At 42.0% G+C, this 15,988-nt stretch overlaps 1 protein-coding gene across 2 annotated transcripts in view; it reads left to right on the top strand.

Moving 5' to 3' along the window:
- The first annotated feature begins 1,403 nt into the window (after nt 1-1,403).
- The window catches only part of TRANK1 (tetratricopeptide repeat and ankyrin repeat containing 1), a 102,931-nt gene continuing 88,346 nt past the window's right edge, over nt 1,404-15,988 (top strand). For both annotated transcript variants that reach the window (XM_034761086.1, XM_034761085.1), the window contains exons 1-2: nt 1,404-1,494; nt 10,204-10,320. The gene's annotated coding sequence lies outside the window, so the exon portion shown is untranslated. The remainder of the gene's footprint in view (nt 1,495-10,203; nt 10,321-15,988) is intronic.

Genomic DNA, 15,988 nt, shown 5'->3' with positions numbered 1-15,988 from the left:
ACGAGACCCGGGGTCCTCTGCAAGACACCTTACTTTTATAGCAGCTTTCCTCTTATGCAAATCTATACCAGATTCAAACTCTGTGTCTGTGTCCATTGGTCCTTTGTGCTGCTTTCTTTTGAGTGTTGTCCCAATGCTGCAAAGAGGGTGTTTCCAAAGAGGGTGTTTGCTTCTAACCCCTGAGGCCGTCAGTATGTCTGCTTGTCTTTAATGAGCCCACTTGACACGTTTTATTGTCCTTGGGTCTGGCTCCCAGCCCCTCTCCAACAGTTGAGGCTGTCTGGAGGTGCTGCCTTCCATGCCTTGCTCATCCACACCTCATTCATTCAACAGGGCAATTGATTAAGAGTGGGGGGGGGGGAGAGCTCTTGTTCTACTGCTAGCAAACAGAAATTTTTCTTCTATCTTATTCTGTCCTTAGGGGCTATAATATTATACCAAGGGCAATGCAAAGTTTCTAAATGAGGCTTTGATACAAAGTTCCATGAAAACAGAGGTTACACGTGGGTAGACCCACCACAAGGTTATATGAAGAGGCACAATGTAAAGTCATATGAAAATTATCAGAGATTGATCTACAGAGTCTTGTGTACATTCCTGATAAGATGCTAGTATATTAATTAACAAAGAATTATACAGCAATATTACAGTTGCTTTTACACAGTTGCCAAATTCATCCATATTTCAGTGATAAAGATTTAAAACCACAGGCACGTGAATTCACTTGCTCAATAATATACAGTTTAAATGACAGTTAGACCTGGTCCAGCTAGTGGTTTCTAGCTGATCTCCTACTTAATTGTCCATATATGGTAGACTAAGGTGTAGTTGACCAGTCTGTTATTTATAAAGCACTTCATTTTTCTTTTCTTGATGCTCGGGAGTTTCTTCACTGTGCACTGATATCTTCTGCTGTCTTCAGTCTGTGGGATGCATCCTTAAACAGCTTATGTTGGTTAACATAATACAGTTTTTTGCTTGTTTGTTTTATATTTCTCTTGTTGGTGTCACTAGGCATCACCCTAGGTAACTCGGGGGGTTGGAAGACCCGAGAGTCGATGAAGCCGCTCTAGGCCAAAGTGAATCACAGTCCCTGCGTGTTAAACTTTACTAACCTCACAGGCCAGCAGCTGGGAAGCAGTAGTGATAAGGGAAACCTACATGCTTCTAGCTAAAGGACAAGATTACTTGCAGAAAGAAACAGTGAGAACAAGCTGCACAGCCAAGGTCGTGTAATGTAGCCAGAGGGAGAAAGGGGGAGAGGTGGGAATGGAGGAGGGGGGGTGAGAAAGGACGGGGGAAGAAGGGAAAGGCTTAGTTACAAACTGTATAAAAGACAAAGGCTGCTTATGTTGGTGTGCTTGATTTGAGACGTTCCTGTCTTCTTGCACCACTTTGAGATCTCAAATAAACTTTGATTGCTTCTCCAACCTGGTGTGTTTATTGGCGTGACACACACCGGGCAACGGACCCCGCTGTGCCGGCAACACTCTGGTAACCCAAATTTAATACACAGATTAATTTAGTTTGTTTACAATGTAATAGGGATAAAGTCTTTTATAACACAAGCTATGCTTTTGTTCTGATTTTCCCAATTCTTTAGCACAAATAAATCTGTTTTAGATACTTTTGCAGTTGTTGAATAGACATTCCTTTTCACTTAATATGTGCATTATTAATTTTTCATAATAAATATACTTCTTGACTGCTAAAATTGATGTTCACAATCTTCTGAGAGGTGTAACGCTCTCTCCTGCTGAGCACTCTGTTTTAGCAGGAATTAGTAACAGAATTTTTATCCAAGCTTTTTAGAGTTAATTTGATTGTGATACCAATTCCACTTTTAACTGTTTAGAAGCACAAACGTTAACAACCAGTACTTCCTTTTAACATAACATAAAAGAAAAGAGTATAAAAAGTAAACCAAACTTAATTTTAAATGCAGGTCTATGCAAATACATTGAGAGTATTAAACTTTTATGACACTTGGTTGTATTTGGGAGACAAAGGTTAGCTTTAACATTTTGCAGCATAACCAGACATAGTATATATTGTAATATATTTTAAACCATTTTTGTTATAACATTCTTATAACTATATCTTATTATTTAATGCATAAACAACTTTATAAAAACCCAAACAAGAAATTGACATTTTGTTAATATTACCTTTGCATTAATGTTGAGGTTTCCCCTTGCAATTTTCTCTTTGAATAAAAAACCCATGATTAATAAAAGAGAAATTGTTTTTGTTTGCAGTTGCAAAAATATACATATACATATATTTATAAATGAGGCCTTTTTGAGGTTTGCAAAGTTAATTGGTTATTAATAATATTATTATGGTTATACCCCAACCATAATATTAAAATAATGTGGTACCACTTACATTTAAAAAAAAGTATAAAATTGATTTTTGTTGCAACAAAATAACAACAACAACAAAAAGTCACACCATACAAGGACACAGGACAACATACATGACAAATTTACGATTAAAGATGAATCGTGCCAGAATTGTATTCATAACTATACAAGATAAGGCATTAAGAGCTCAAAATTATTAAGCCAATGTATTTTAGAAAACAGACAAGTAAACAAAAGAGTTAAACATGTAAAAAAGCAAGTATTTACCTTTTTATTTAAAACTTTTAATAAGAGTAATTAAAAATTAAGTTATTTGCCCACTTTGCTATATTAATTTAGTAACTGAAGGCATTTTCCATTACTTTATATTACTTTATTTTAAAAACTCTGCTATATGGAAACAAGGATGTGCTTAGGCCAGTCAGTGATTAGGATTAGAAACCTGAATTTCTGTTGCTAGGCAACCATATCTTCAAGAAAGCTAGGAGTATTTCCAGCTGTTGCATTCCTGAAGGCCTAAAATAATTAATTTGCTGCACTTAATTAAAGTAAAGATTTTACCTTGTTTTCTCTGTTTGTTGTGTTGCTTTGTTTTCAGTTGCTTCATTTTTTTAGCAATGGAGATTTCTGTAATAACTGTAACATTTAATTTTTAAAACAAAGAGAGGGCAGAAGTGAGAAGGAGGTGGGGAGAGCATTCTAGGATGGGAGGGAGACCTGAGCCAAGAGAGCTTCATTACCTTTATCAAGTTATCTTAAAGGACAGGCAGCAGCAGCCAGTTTAGCAAACTAAGAGAAGATATAAAGGAAAACTTAACTAGTATGTAAAAATATTTGAGTAAGAAGGTTATATTATTAGCTCTGAGCGATGAGTGGGGCTCCATGGGTTAAAGCAGTTGGGAACCCATAACCCCTGGTTTTTATCCTGGCTCTGAGAGGAGAGTGGGGGTCATTATCAGCTCTTCCAAAACCTGAATTCCCCTGATCTCTGTTGTTTTTGTCTGCATGCCAAATGGATTGCAGGAGTGTCCTTGCCTGCTGCAGTTAACTGTTTCTGGGCAACTCTGGGTGTTACTGCATCAATTCTAGGTGTTAAACCGCTCGTTCTCGATTTTTCACTTTGAAATTCTTTTTTATTCACTCCCCTGCGATCATGTTGCAGCTCCTATCTCCTAATGTGCTCTGTGAACTGTTCCATTTTGTCCTTCATCTGATTTACCAATCCAGGGACAGTATTGTTTGCTTCTTCTTGCTCCTGTGCACTTACTTCTCCTGTTCTAACAGGAACCAATCTAGGTCTTAGTTTAGGATTTACCAGAACCTGGCTCTTATCCTACAGTGGTGGTAGCAATGTGGTGGACCCTGCCCATGGGTTGTTAGGTGGCTGGTCTGGGTCATGCCACGTGTCCTCATTGCAACACCCATTCCAATCATCCCATGTTCCATCTTTTAATTTTACTAGGGCCATCTTTTTCCATTTCTGTCCCCATTCTTCAGGCACTATGTAAGTACCCAAAGTCTGTTGTTGCCTAACAAGATTTATAATGGGGGATGGTACTTCTCTTTTTTGCAGATTCTCTACTGCTGTGTCCTGTGCTTTCCAGTGTTTTGTTGCGTCTGTTGTTTCTTCTCACCTTCTTTTGTTTCTGTTACTTGCCCCATCAATTTTATGGTGTGTTGTCTGAACCATTTAACAGTCCTGGTCATAGTTTGCAATATTATACATTTCTTACTCTTATTATTATTATTTTTCAGGGCTACAGTCTCTGCCCTAGCCTTATAGATTCCATTCCATGTTTCTTCCCCACTTTGTTTTTTAAACTCATATGGACCACTTTTTTTTTTTGTTACCCAGTGTGTCCAAACCTTATTAAACTCTGTGAGGATATCCAGGGAGGGCATTAGGTGGTTCCCTAGCTTGGAGTTTTCTGTCATGTGTGGAGATATAGGAAGAAAAGGACACACATCAGGGCCCAAATGGGGCTCTGGGTGATCACTGCTTTCCACCACCCAACACAGATGTAATGAGGTTAAGTGGTGTCCGTATAAAGAAATTAAAACTACTGATTATTCCTCAAGAAAGGCTTTTAATGACTTACGGCTATAAATGCAACACAGACAGACTAGGAAAAGAAAAATTAAAGACCAGCATTGAATAAGGATTAATATAAATGACAAATTATATTGCAAACAAGCACAAGTACAAGTAATGTTATGCATTAGCTACTTATTACTATAAAAGCATGTCCTTAACATTGGCAGTTTTTACTGATGACAGGCACGAGTACATGCAAAGCTATTATTACTCATTAACTATTAACCTTACAAGTACTATTCCTACCCTTAATAAACACAAGTACAAACAAAGATACTATAAATTGATTAATAACTTTCTACTATTTCTAAACAACTTAACACTAGTATTAAGCTTTTACTACTATTTTTAATACTGCAGCATTAATATAATCTGAGATCAAATTATCCCTACACTACCATTCTTAATACTATAGTGTCAGTACAACTTGAGATCAAATCAGCTCGAGCAACCCAGACTTCTTTACTCCGTTACCTTATTCTGCATGCAACCAGACTATTTTACCTTAAAGCCTTACCCTACCGAGAATACGTTACCCTTTAGTCAACAGATCTTTGCACTGGCCAGGTACAGATAGTCAGTGTGATTCAGGTTTCCTCGGTTCAGGGGGTGTGGGTCAGACCGATCAAAGAGAATAACCTCTTAGACCAAGACACACACACAAATCCACCTGAGGCTCTACACATTTAATCTCATCTGCCCGCCATGTTTTGAAGCAGGTCAACCAATTAGGGAAGGTCGAATTTTATTGTGATTATTGTGGTTGTTTTGATAGCCAATTGTGTTTTAGTTTTATAAGTTATGCACAAGGAGATAACTTATTTCCATATAGCCCATTGTCTCGACTGTGGTTTTTCTAATAGCCAATTGGTGCTTTAGTTTTTTAAGTTACAAGGATATAACTTATCTCTAAATGGGCTATTGTCTTGATTGTGGGTAAGGTTATTTTGATAATCTATGCCTGAAGGCCTAGCCCCTCAAAACCATATAGGAATCAATTCTTTGGCGCAGCATTTCTTAACCACAAGTTTCAAAGGTGGTCTTAATAAGCCGAACCCGTGGGCATGACCTATTTTACCATATAGGAGTCAGCATAAAATGTTGTCTAGTTGCAGGTGTCTTTTGACCACAAGTTGCAGCTTAATTTTGCAAAGCTTGCTCTTTAAAGCTTCCAGAAGTTTTAGGCCTAACACTGGCAATACTGTTGTTCATTTAAAGCTTGACAACACTCTTGTTCAAATTAATCACACCATGTTAGGTTGCAACCCCTACAGCAGACAGCTCGCCACTTACCAAAATCAGCAGTTGGGGTCACCAACGTTGTCTGTTGGGTGTGTGTGTGTTCTCTCGGTATACAGTCCCATCCCTGTGCAGATAAGTGGTTCAGCAGACCTCAATAGCACCCAGAAAGACCACAGACTCGGTTCAGTGGTGAAGGCGCTTGGCCAGGTTTATTGTTGACAAAACACAATCCTAGTGCCCTGACTCCATGGTTACAAGTACACTACCACATGTATGTTCATGACAATGGAACAGCTGAGTCAGCAGCGAGAGTTTCTGCTGCCCTCTAGGCTGGACAAAAGTGCCCCTCCCATGATTTCTCTTTGATACATGGATATAAACAAGTTACATGTTACGCTCCTGATGTGGTTAGTTACCAACCCTACACCTTGTACCTGCTGGTTTGAACAAAACATTCATTATTCATTCATTATTCTGTCCTCCTATCCTTGTCTTACTTGGGGTCAGTGTGTTCCTGTACCATCTCCCAGGAATGTGTGTACATAGATATCCAGTAATTAGGAGTGCCTTTTCCAAGTACTTGCTGTACCTTTTCCAAGTTCACGTACCAGACCGTGAACATGTAAGCAAGTGTCTGTTTTATGACAGGGCCTGACTTTGCTGACAGTGGTTCAGGCCTCAAATCTTGCACCAGGCCCAGTGCTCTAGGCTCTCATTCTCTCTACTACAGCCACAGATAGGCTGCGACAACAAAGAGGACCTCTGTAATGGAAAGGCCAAAGGGAAGAACAGTGCTAATGATGGCCATTGTCAATGATAAACTGCAGGAAGAATCTGTGAGCTGGATGCATTGCTATATGAGAATATACATCCTGAAGGTTAAGGGCCACAAACCAGTCACCTGAATCGAATGACAATATTATTGCTACTAGGGTTCCCATCCTGAATGTGTCTTTGGATGCATGTATTCCGATTCCTGAGGTCCCTGATTGGTCTCCGTCTTCCTTTTGTCTTGGGTATCAAGAAGTACCTGCAGTAGAACTGTTTCCCAATGAAAGAGAGGGGAACTGGTTCAATCACCCCCAGGGGAGCAAGAGGGATTGTACCTCCTGCCTTGAGAGACCCTCATGAGAAGGTCCCCTGAAAAGTGAAGGGGAAGGGGGCATGGAAGGGAATGCACCTGAAGTGAATGGCATAGTCTGATGTAATGACTTCTAGTATCAATCTGTCTGATGTGATGTACTCTCAAGAAGGTTAGAAATGAGGAAGATGATCCCTGTCGGGTGGAGGGGGAGGTGAGATTGCGGAATGATCCTTGACTGAAGAGTCAAACGGCTGGTTAGAAGAAGTTGCTGACTGGGAGGTGACAGGGCCCTTCTTGAGGAATCTAGTCCTCTTCTTGCATGGTTCTACAGTTCTTTGGAAGGTTTGGTACTGGACAGGATGAAACCATTGTGCTGTCTGTTACCTTCTGAATTTTCTCTTCGTTGCAGAGATGTAGATGCCCAGGGATTGGAGGATCGCTCTAGAATCCTTTGATAAGTGAAGGGATTCATCTGTAGCCCTGCTGAAGAGCGTGGGGCCCTCAAAGATCCTCTATTGTATTCTGGACCTCCCTTAGGAGTCCAGAGAACTGCAGCCAAGAAGGGCGGTGCATAATTGTGGCAGCTGCCATAGAACAAAAAGCTGTGTTCACTGCATCCAGTGAGCCTTGCAAAGGGGCTTTGGCAATCATCTGACCTTCAGTCATGAAAGCCTGGAACTGGTCCTTCTGGTCTTGTGGCACATAATAAAATGAGATAACTTGTTGTAATTTGTGTAGTCATACTTTGCCACTTGGCCATGGTAGTTAACTAGCCTGAACTGTAATGTGGTCAAGAAGGACCAGACGCTTGAGCTCCTTTTCCTGAGGAGCAGATCTGGAGTGATGTTGTCTGTTTCTCTCCTTATGGCATTGAGCCCCAGAGAATTTGGAGTGGGTTGGAAAAAGAGGCGTTGCAGGTATGCAGTATTTCTTGTCCACCCCTCTTGCAAATAGATGGGATAGTGACTGGTGTTTGCCATACTGTTCAAGCTGGTGACATTTATAGGTTAGGCTATTTTGCCATGTGGAGAGATATGTAAGATGTCTACTAGGGCATGCTGTGGTTCCTGCACCTCTTCCAAGGGGACCTGAAATGATTCAGCTATCCTCTTCATAAGTTCTTGGAAGACTTTGAAGTTATCTGTATAGGATGGGAGTTCTTGTTCTTCTAGAGGGTCCTCTTGAAGAGGGGAGGGGGTCCTGTGGTACCAGAGGTTGCCCCTTTGTGGAACCTTTTGCATGAGGGTATCCTATAGAATTGGCCTCTGTGTAGGATCCAAGGATTCCAGAAAGGCATAAGGGAAGGGGGAGGGACCCCAAGGGTGCTCCTGCCAGAGAGGTTGTTAAATCAGTCATTGTCTGGTTCATGGGGTCTCTTCCTTGGGAGACATCTCAGGTAGGAAGGTAGTGAAATTTTGGATGGACATCTGAGTCTGAGGAGGTACGTTCTCCTGTTCCTATAGAGGCAGGGGCAGAAGGAGTTGGGGGGCAAAAGATGTCTGCATCAGCGGCTGTGTTAGTACCAGCAGTTGTGCTGGTACTGGCTGCGATACCTTCATCTGAAGGTGTGGCAGCATCTGGGAGCTATGGCAGTATCTGCAGAAGATCCCTCTTGATACTTAGTAGAGGGGATTCAAGTTCTTCCAACACTCAAAGATTCTCTTGCAAAATAAATCTAATTGGCACTGGCAAAACAGGACATTGAGTGGTGGTTGCGATGCAACTGGCGGTACCAGGGATGGTACAGCTGGACCATCCGTATGGTCCTTATGCCCTGGACCCACAGAAGTGGGTGCTGGGGTCAGGACCAAAGATAGTGTCTTTGAGAAGTCCCTGTGCCTGGAGGACTCCAAGGGGCATACCAACGTCAGTGCCAAGTGGAGCTGTTTGTGAGAGACTTCTCGATGCGCACCATGCTGGAGGTCTTCTTTGATGGTATGTGGAGCTTGGTATCGGAGGATGTAGGATCCTCAGCAGTACTCATAGTGGGACATGAGGTCTCCTTGCTACCTGATTTGTGGGAGACTTTTACCTTTTCTTAGTCTCTCTATAGGGGAATTTTGGTCTTTTCTTAGAAGTCTTCAGGGTCTCTGAAGCTGTCCTTAGGTCTCCAATCATTGGAGCAGTAGAAGTCACCAGTGCGCTCATGCTGTCTGAGCTGATATATGGTGGGGGGGATCAGGGTCAGAAGTGGTAGCTGATCTCAGGGAACTGTCCATGAGGAATAGCTTGAGTCTGTCTTCCCTCAGCTTCCTAAATCTGCTCTTAACATCAGTGCAGATCTTGCACTTAGACAGAATGTAGGACTCTCTGAGACAGCGGAGGAAGCTGGAATGTCCCTTGCTGAGGGGAAAAGTTCTATTACAGGTTTGGGAGACTTTGAAGTCTAGGGTTTTGGGCACGCCCCAAACCAGAGAAGGCCGTAGACAAAGACAGACCAAGATTGGAAGGGTGGGGCAACCGTGGGGGAAAAACAGGGGGGACCTGAAAAGCACACAGTGTTTGGGGAAATTAATAAAATGACAAAAATGTAAAAAGGTAAGAATAAAACAATAAGCTAGCCAAAACTAGGAAGCTAATGGACACCACAGCACTCTGTCTCTAGCTGCAGGTGGTTGAGAAGGAACAGGAGTTCCATTGGGTCCGCCCTCCTCTACACGCCCTCAGATCAGAGAACAAGGAAGTAGGGCACAACTGCACCACTCCCCAAACTCTCTGATTGAAAGCGCACAGATGTGTGCACACCTAAAGTGGAGAACCAACTATTCAAAAAAGAAGTATTATTATGCCCATTTTACTGACAGGGCGCTGAAGCACACAGATGGAGGGAGTGATTTGTCCATAGTCCCACAGGCAATATGTGACAAAGCTGGGAATCAAAGCCAGTTCTCCTAAGTTTCAGTACTGTGCCTTAATCACAAGGTCATTTTATCACCCTAAAATGTAGACACTTATTTATATGCATGAGAACATCTATAGTTTTATTCCTTAGGATAAAAAAAACTCTGCATCAGGATATAAGCCAATCACTAAGTGATGACTGTTGGGGAGAATTTTTCCTTCTGGGCAGGTTATTCCATAATTTCCCACTACAGTTTGCTCACCTCTTCTTTGGAAGCGTCTGGCACTGGCCACTCTCACAGGCAGGATACTGAACTAGACAGACCTCAGGTCTGAGCCAAGATGGCTATTTCCATGTTGATGGCTATTTCAATGTTTGAGTTATATCAACAACAAAATCATACATGCTTTTTCTACAAGCTAGTAATTGCAAACTGAATTAGCATTAGGAATTAATATTAACGGACCAATTTTATCCCTGGTGCATCCCCATTCTGCCATTATGTCATTCCAAAATGTTTAGAATTACCAAACCATGTTTAACAATTATACCTTTTTCTCCATCATGTTTTCAGCATTTATCACTATCTTTAATTGGAAGCAACATGGTCCACTGGACCGGCACTGGAGTGAGAGACAGAAATCCTGGGTTCTGTCCACATCTTTGCAACTGATTTGTCAAATGAGCTTGGGTAAGTCACTCATTTCTCTGTACCTCAGTTTCAGAGTCTTGTGGTGCTTGACAGATGTGCTAGAAGTTTCATGACAGTTCAGTTGTTGCAGGAAATGGCTTGAACTGCAGCTGGAGAAATCTATATTTTGTACAACTGCACAAACCACACCAATGTTTGTCTAACATTGACAAGTTTGTCATGGAACTGAGACAGATGTCCATGGTACATCAGTACTGTGTTGCACATCCCTGAGCTAAAGAAATTATAATTTCATCAGTCCTATTCTCTGCTCACCCAGACAGGGGCATCTGATGACTGGAGATGACATACCATATAGTCCTAGAATTCTGGTTTGTGAGTCTTCAGAGGCAGGATCTAAAGATAACAGAAGCCTGGGAATTGGCAAATATGTTTGACCTGCAAATACCCACTCCGGAAGTGTTTTTATATTTTGTGTCTTTATCTGGCTGTTCCTACTGGTGATACTGGATCCAAATAGCTAAGTTCCCTGATGCACTGTCAGAGGGACAGAGCTGTAGAAGTTTTCCTGCTGTGACCTTATTGCATATTGGCAAAAGGGTTTAACTAGGAGATGGAAAGGGCTATAAACTGTACATGCAAAAGCCTCGTGAGCCACAGATTATTGGCAAGTATTGTAATTGGTGGAGCTGTAACAAGGAGAGGGATATTGACAGGATATGTACAATTGGGCTGAACCTTGACCACTCTGAACTTATTTACTGACAGATCCTGGATTTTATTGACCAGCTACATATTTGCTATATTGATTGTCCCTAGAGGAGAAAAATTAAACATAAATCCCTCAGTATCCCCCCTGTTGTGTGACTTGGGCTTTGAGGAGGAAGAATACCATAAAGGTATTCCCGTTGCCCCATCCTCTCCAGCAGAGTTTGGGGCTATGTGGGGCTCATTTTGTTTGCAATTACTAGCTTGTAGAAAAAGCATGTATGATTTTGTTGTTGATTTAACTCAAATGCCTTATAAATAGTTGACAGAGAGGCTATATTGGTTAAAGATTCAACGAACAGGGTCCAAACCAATTTTTTCCTCCCCTCAGTGGCATTGCCTACATAAAAAATGTAATACTCTCATTCCAGGAATGGTGCAGCAACACTTATGAGTAGCCACATTGCCAGTGCTAAGATAGACAGGGTTCAGAAGTTTTGTATGGGTTGTTTTGTTTTGTGTGGGGGGTTGTTGTTTTTTTTTATTTACCACCATGTCATGACAACCTACTCAGAGCTCTGTTTGGAATGTCCCAATGAATAGGAGCAGTGATTGACATGTCTGGGGGAAGGATGCATTTTTCCTTGCAGTGCTGGACACATGATGAGCTGGACCTGCTCAGAGCCAGTTTTCATATCATGGTGCTAAAAATGTTTGTGCCCTGTCTGTGCTAGCACTTTTACACTCTTGCTTTCGTTAATGCAGCCACACTGTTGCTGACCGTTCTAATGCAAACAAGGCCTAAGTGGGCACAAACTGCACTTAGAGCCAATCATACCACTAAGTTGTTACGGATTCAGTTAAAAGTTATAGATTGTGCCCATGTTTGAACTGGTTAGTTTGGTTTTTGAACTCAGGCACAGGTTGTCAAGAACTGTCCATTCTGTTCTCATAGGGCCAAATTTCTGAGGACTTTGATCAGGTGAAACTCTCATTCAGTTTGTCCTCAACATTCTCACATGTGTCTACCACTCCTTGTTTGTCACTGAATTTTTTCTAGCATTCCAGATGACTAAAGTCAGCACTCAACAGCCTTTTGGAAAGGTACCACTCTGCCCCACGCATTTGAGAGAATGCCCTAGGCTACATACCTTTTTACATCCAGTTCCCTGATTCCACTTCCCACAAAAGATCAAGTTTGTTTTCCTTTTTCCTGAGAATGCAGTGGTGCCAACTCTCAGAATTTTATTGGGAGTTTCATTATATTTGAAGTTTTACTTAAAGCCCCACCTCCTGGAAAAGGTTGGTTACGTGAGAAATCTCAGTTTAATTTTTTTTTAAATGTAAGTTTTTAGCCCTTATGATTGCAGAGAAAGCTTGAAAATGTGAAGCAAATGCACCTAAAATATCAGAAACCAGTAGGTAAATAAATAACAAATATACCCACATTTATTATTTTAAAAAAATCATATGATATTTAGGCCAATATCATGAATTCTAGGGGCCTAGTTCATGAATTTTGAACTGCTGGGCTTGACAATACTGGGACTGTGTATGAACTTTAGAGAGAAATCAAAATAAATACAAAATCTGAGTTGTCGGCTATATGGGTTCCATGGTAAGTGAGCAAGATGTCAGATAATCAGCCTCAATCTATTTATTGAGTGAAAATAAAGTCAGCTTAATACAGAAAGGTCCACACATTACCAAACTGGAGAACAGTCTTTCAGTGGTTACATCTTCACTCTGTTCCAAATTATGCTTATATTTATATTCCTCTTGTTTATGACAGGTAGAAGATTCACCAATTTTACACATCTTTTCTTATCTAGGTTTTGTACATAACATTCCAGATGGCAGCAGATAATAGAAACATCTACGCTAACTGTACCTAGCACACAATTCATATTTCGCAAACCTTAATAACATTCCAGATTTCACTAGACCGTAGAGACACATGCACTAACTGTACCTGCACACAGTTCATATTTGACAAATCTCAACAGATCATACATCTTGCATCTGACAAATTCTGCAAATGAAAAGAACAAATGTTACAACAATTTAACTGCTAGTAAATTTCCACAATAAAGCTTAGCATGACTACAAAGCATTCAGGGAAATTTTAACTAGCTCAAGACACTAACGGACTAAATGTGGGTGAGTCCAAAACTGTACAAACGCAGTGAGATACCAAAATGGTATAAACTAAAGTGGAAAAAGATTCTTATTCTGGAATAAGAGTTTCCAAACAAGGAGTTATACCAGTATAACTATAGTGGTAAAATTATACCTGTATAATTAGGCTGGTAAATTTCCCTATGTAGATTTGTCCTGTGTTTCTTATAGCAACCAGGTTTCTTTGTTCTCTCCCTCAAGTAAGGCTGGCCAGTCTCCAGAGGGTTGAAAGTTATAGAATTACACATCACTTTACTTTTTCTTCTTCCATTCCATTTGGGGCATTTACTATTGCTCCCCACTTCTATTGCCTGCTGAGGATTGTCAATAACTCATCTCCAGTCAGTTGCTTTGGTACAGGGTTTGGGCATATCTGCTTTTAGCCCTTCCAGTTTTACTTAGTATGCAGGATCATTAACTTTTTGTTCGTCTTCAGAGCCCATTACATATCAATAGTGTGACGGGTTGGACCCCCCCCATCCGGGATGCCACCTGATGTACTGGGTTTCACTGAGCCTCTCCTACTCCACCAGCCTGGATTCCCTCTTCCTATTGTGCTGAATTTGGCTCTCCGGCCCTTGCAGCACACACACACAGGTAGGGCTACACCCAGCTGCAGATACAGACTGAAGTCAGCTCTGTGTGAGATGAAGAACAGGAGTACTTGTGGCACCTTAGAGACTAACAAATTTATTAGAGCATAAGCTTTCGTGGACTACAGCCACTGTAGTCCACGAAAGCTTATGCTCTAATAAATTTGTTAGTCTCTAAGGTGCCACAAGTACTCCTGTTCTTCTTTTTGCGGATACAGACTAACACGGCTGTTACTCTGAAATCTGTGTGAGATGACTCACTCAGCACTCATGTGCATGCCCCTTTTGGGAGATAAACCCAAAATAATACTGTCTTGCACTGTATAGAAAAATCTGCGCAGTGCAAGCTCATAAAAATTCATCCTGTTCCTCAATGTGAAGAGAGATATGCACAGCTCCTTGCCCCCCCGTTAGAAATTGCATAAACTGGGTTTAATAATATACAATACAAATTTTATTAACTATGAAAGGCTGATTTTAAGTGGTTAAAGGGATAGCAAACAGAACAAAGCAGATTACTAAGCAAATAAAACAAAACACACAAACTAAGCTTGATTCACTAAAGAAATTGGCTACAAATAGTAATTTCTCACCCTAAATATTGTCACAGGCAAATTACAGAGAGTCTTAAATGCCAACAGCACTGGTCTGCAGCTTGAAACTTCAGGTATTTCCACTCACGGACTGGACGCCCTTCCCGCCTGGACTCTCCTGCCCAAGATGCTGGCAAGGAGGAGCTGAGCCTTACACGTGCCAAAGCCCCACACAGTGCTGCCACGGGGAAGCCTCTCTGCCCCTCAGCTAAGCTCTGGAGTGGGGACAGAGTGGAGTGATTTCCAGCCTGTTCATGCCCCGAACCTGCAGGCTCCACAGCAACCCCTGGGGCTAGGGCTTAGCACCCTCTTCACACATACCAGGGAGCACGGGGCTAGTTACTCTTCTCTGCTGAGCCACCTCTCTGGGCGGGTCAGCTGAACCCCCTACAGTCAGGTTCACTGGGCCCTGGTGCACAATGCATCCTTAGGGCTTAACCCCTTCCTGCCTGCGCTGTAGCCGGGGGGACAGGAGGCATCTGGGTTATATTGGTGGCCAGAAGCAGCCTGGAGGTGTTAGCTGCCTTTCGACACTGTGCAGACAGGAAGGGACAAGCTGCTTCCAGCTTTTTTGGCGGGGAGGGGGAGAGGAGAGGAAGAGATGAGCTCTGTAAAGACACGGGCCAGGTCCCCCCTCCTTCTCCCCTGCGGCTGGAAGTAGCTCCCTCCCTTCCCTCCTGGCAGCTGGCCACATTCTGGTGTGAACTCTGGCAGAAATCTGGGGGGGGGGAGGGCATGTGACCTTGTGTGCCCCTCCCCCACCGGGTTGCCTCAGGAAGACGTGGCGCCAGGTACCAGGAGAGGTGGCCATCCCGGGTGCCCAGCCAGGCATGGAGGGCAGAGAGCGCCAGGCAGGGAGGGTTGGGTTGATCGGTCTCTTCCCCCCCATCTAAGAGATGTATACGGAAATGTGTGTGTGTGTGTGTGTGTGTGTGAGACCTCTCCCCATGTGTGTGATGGGGGGGGGTAGGTGTGTGTGTGTCACTCCTCCCTGTGTGAACCCTAAAGCCTTAAAGATAAGAAGTTAAATAAAAAGAATCCAACTATGCAGTATTTCTTTTTAACAGGGGCTCAGTCAACTTGATGTTAATTTGAACGTTTGTACTGCATAGTTCTGATTGATTGCTGTTGAACTTGCTTGAATACGAGTAATTTTATCAGGTGTCCCATATTCAGAATAAGGAAATATGGTCACCCTACCTCAGATCACCTTGAGCAAGGGATGGTAAAAACTGACTAAGAATTTCAGGACATGGCAGCCCAAAAAAACAGATTGTCCCATCTGGACATTATTTGTAAAACTCTATTTGAGGGCATAATACTGTTGAGTTTGTGAATGACTTTAACTTTGGGTTCTGAAAGTGTTGGTCTACTTAGGTGGGTGTTCTTACTTTGTTCCCATCTATATGTGGTTCCTGGGACAAAGGCCCACTGCAATCAGTAGGAGTCTTTCTGTGGACTTCACAGGGCTTTGGATCAGGTTCCAAGTCAGGAATGTGAAAGTTGGTATTCAGATAAGACAGGGAGACGAGAATACTATTAAAAATATATAACTATGGGCCCGATTCTCCACTACTTTGTATCTTGTGCAGTCAGTTATACTTCTGTAAAGTGGGTGTGAAAAGCTATCATTCT

Source organism: Trachemys scripta, chromosome 2, assembly GCF_013100865.1.
Source record: "Trachemys scripta elegans isolate TJP31775 chromosome 2, CAS_Tse_1.0, whole genome shotgun sequence".
Classification (NCBI taxonomy): domain Eukaryota; kingdom Metazoa; phylum Chordata; order Testudines; family Emydidae; genus Trachemys; species Trachemys scripta.
Note: the sequence above shows the minus strand (reverse complement) of the source record. Positions and strands in the feature narration are given on the sequence as shown.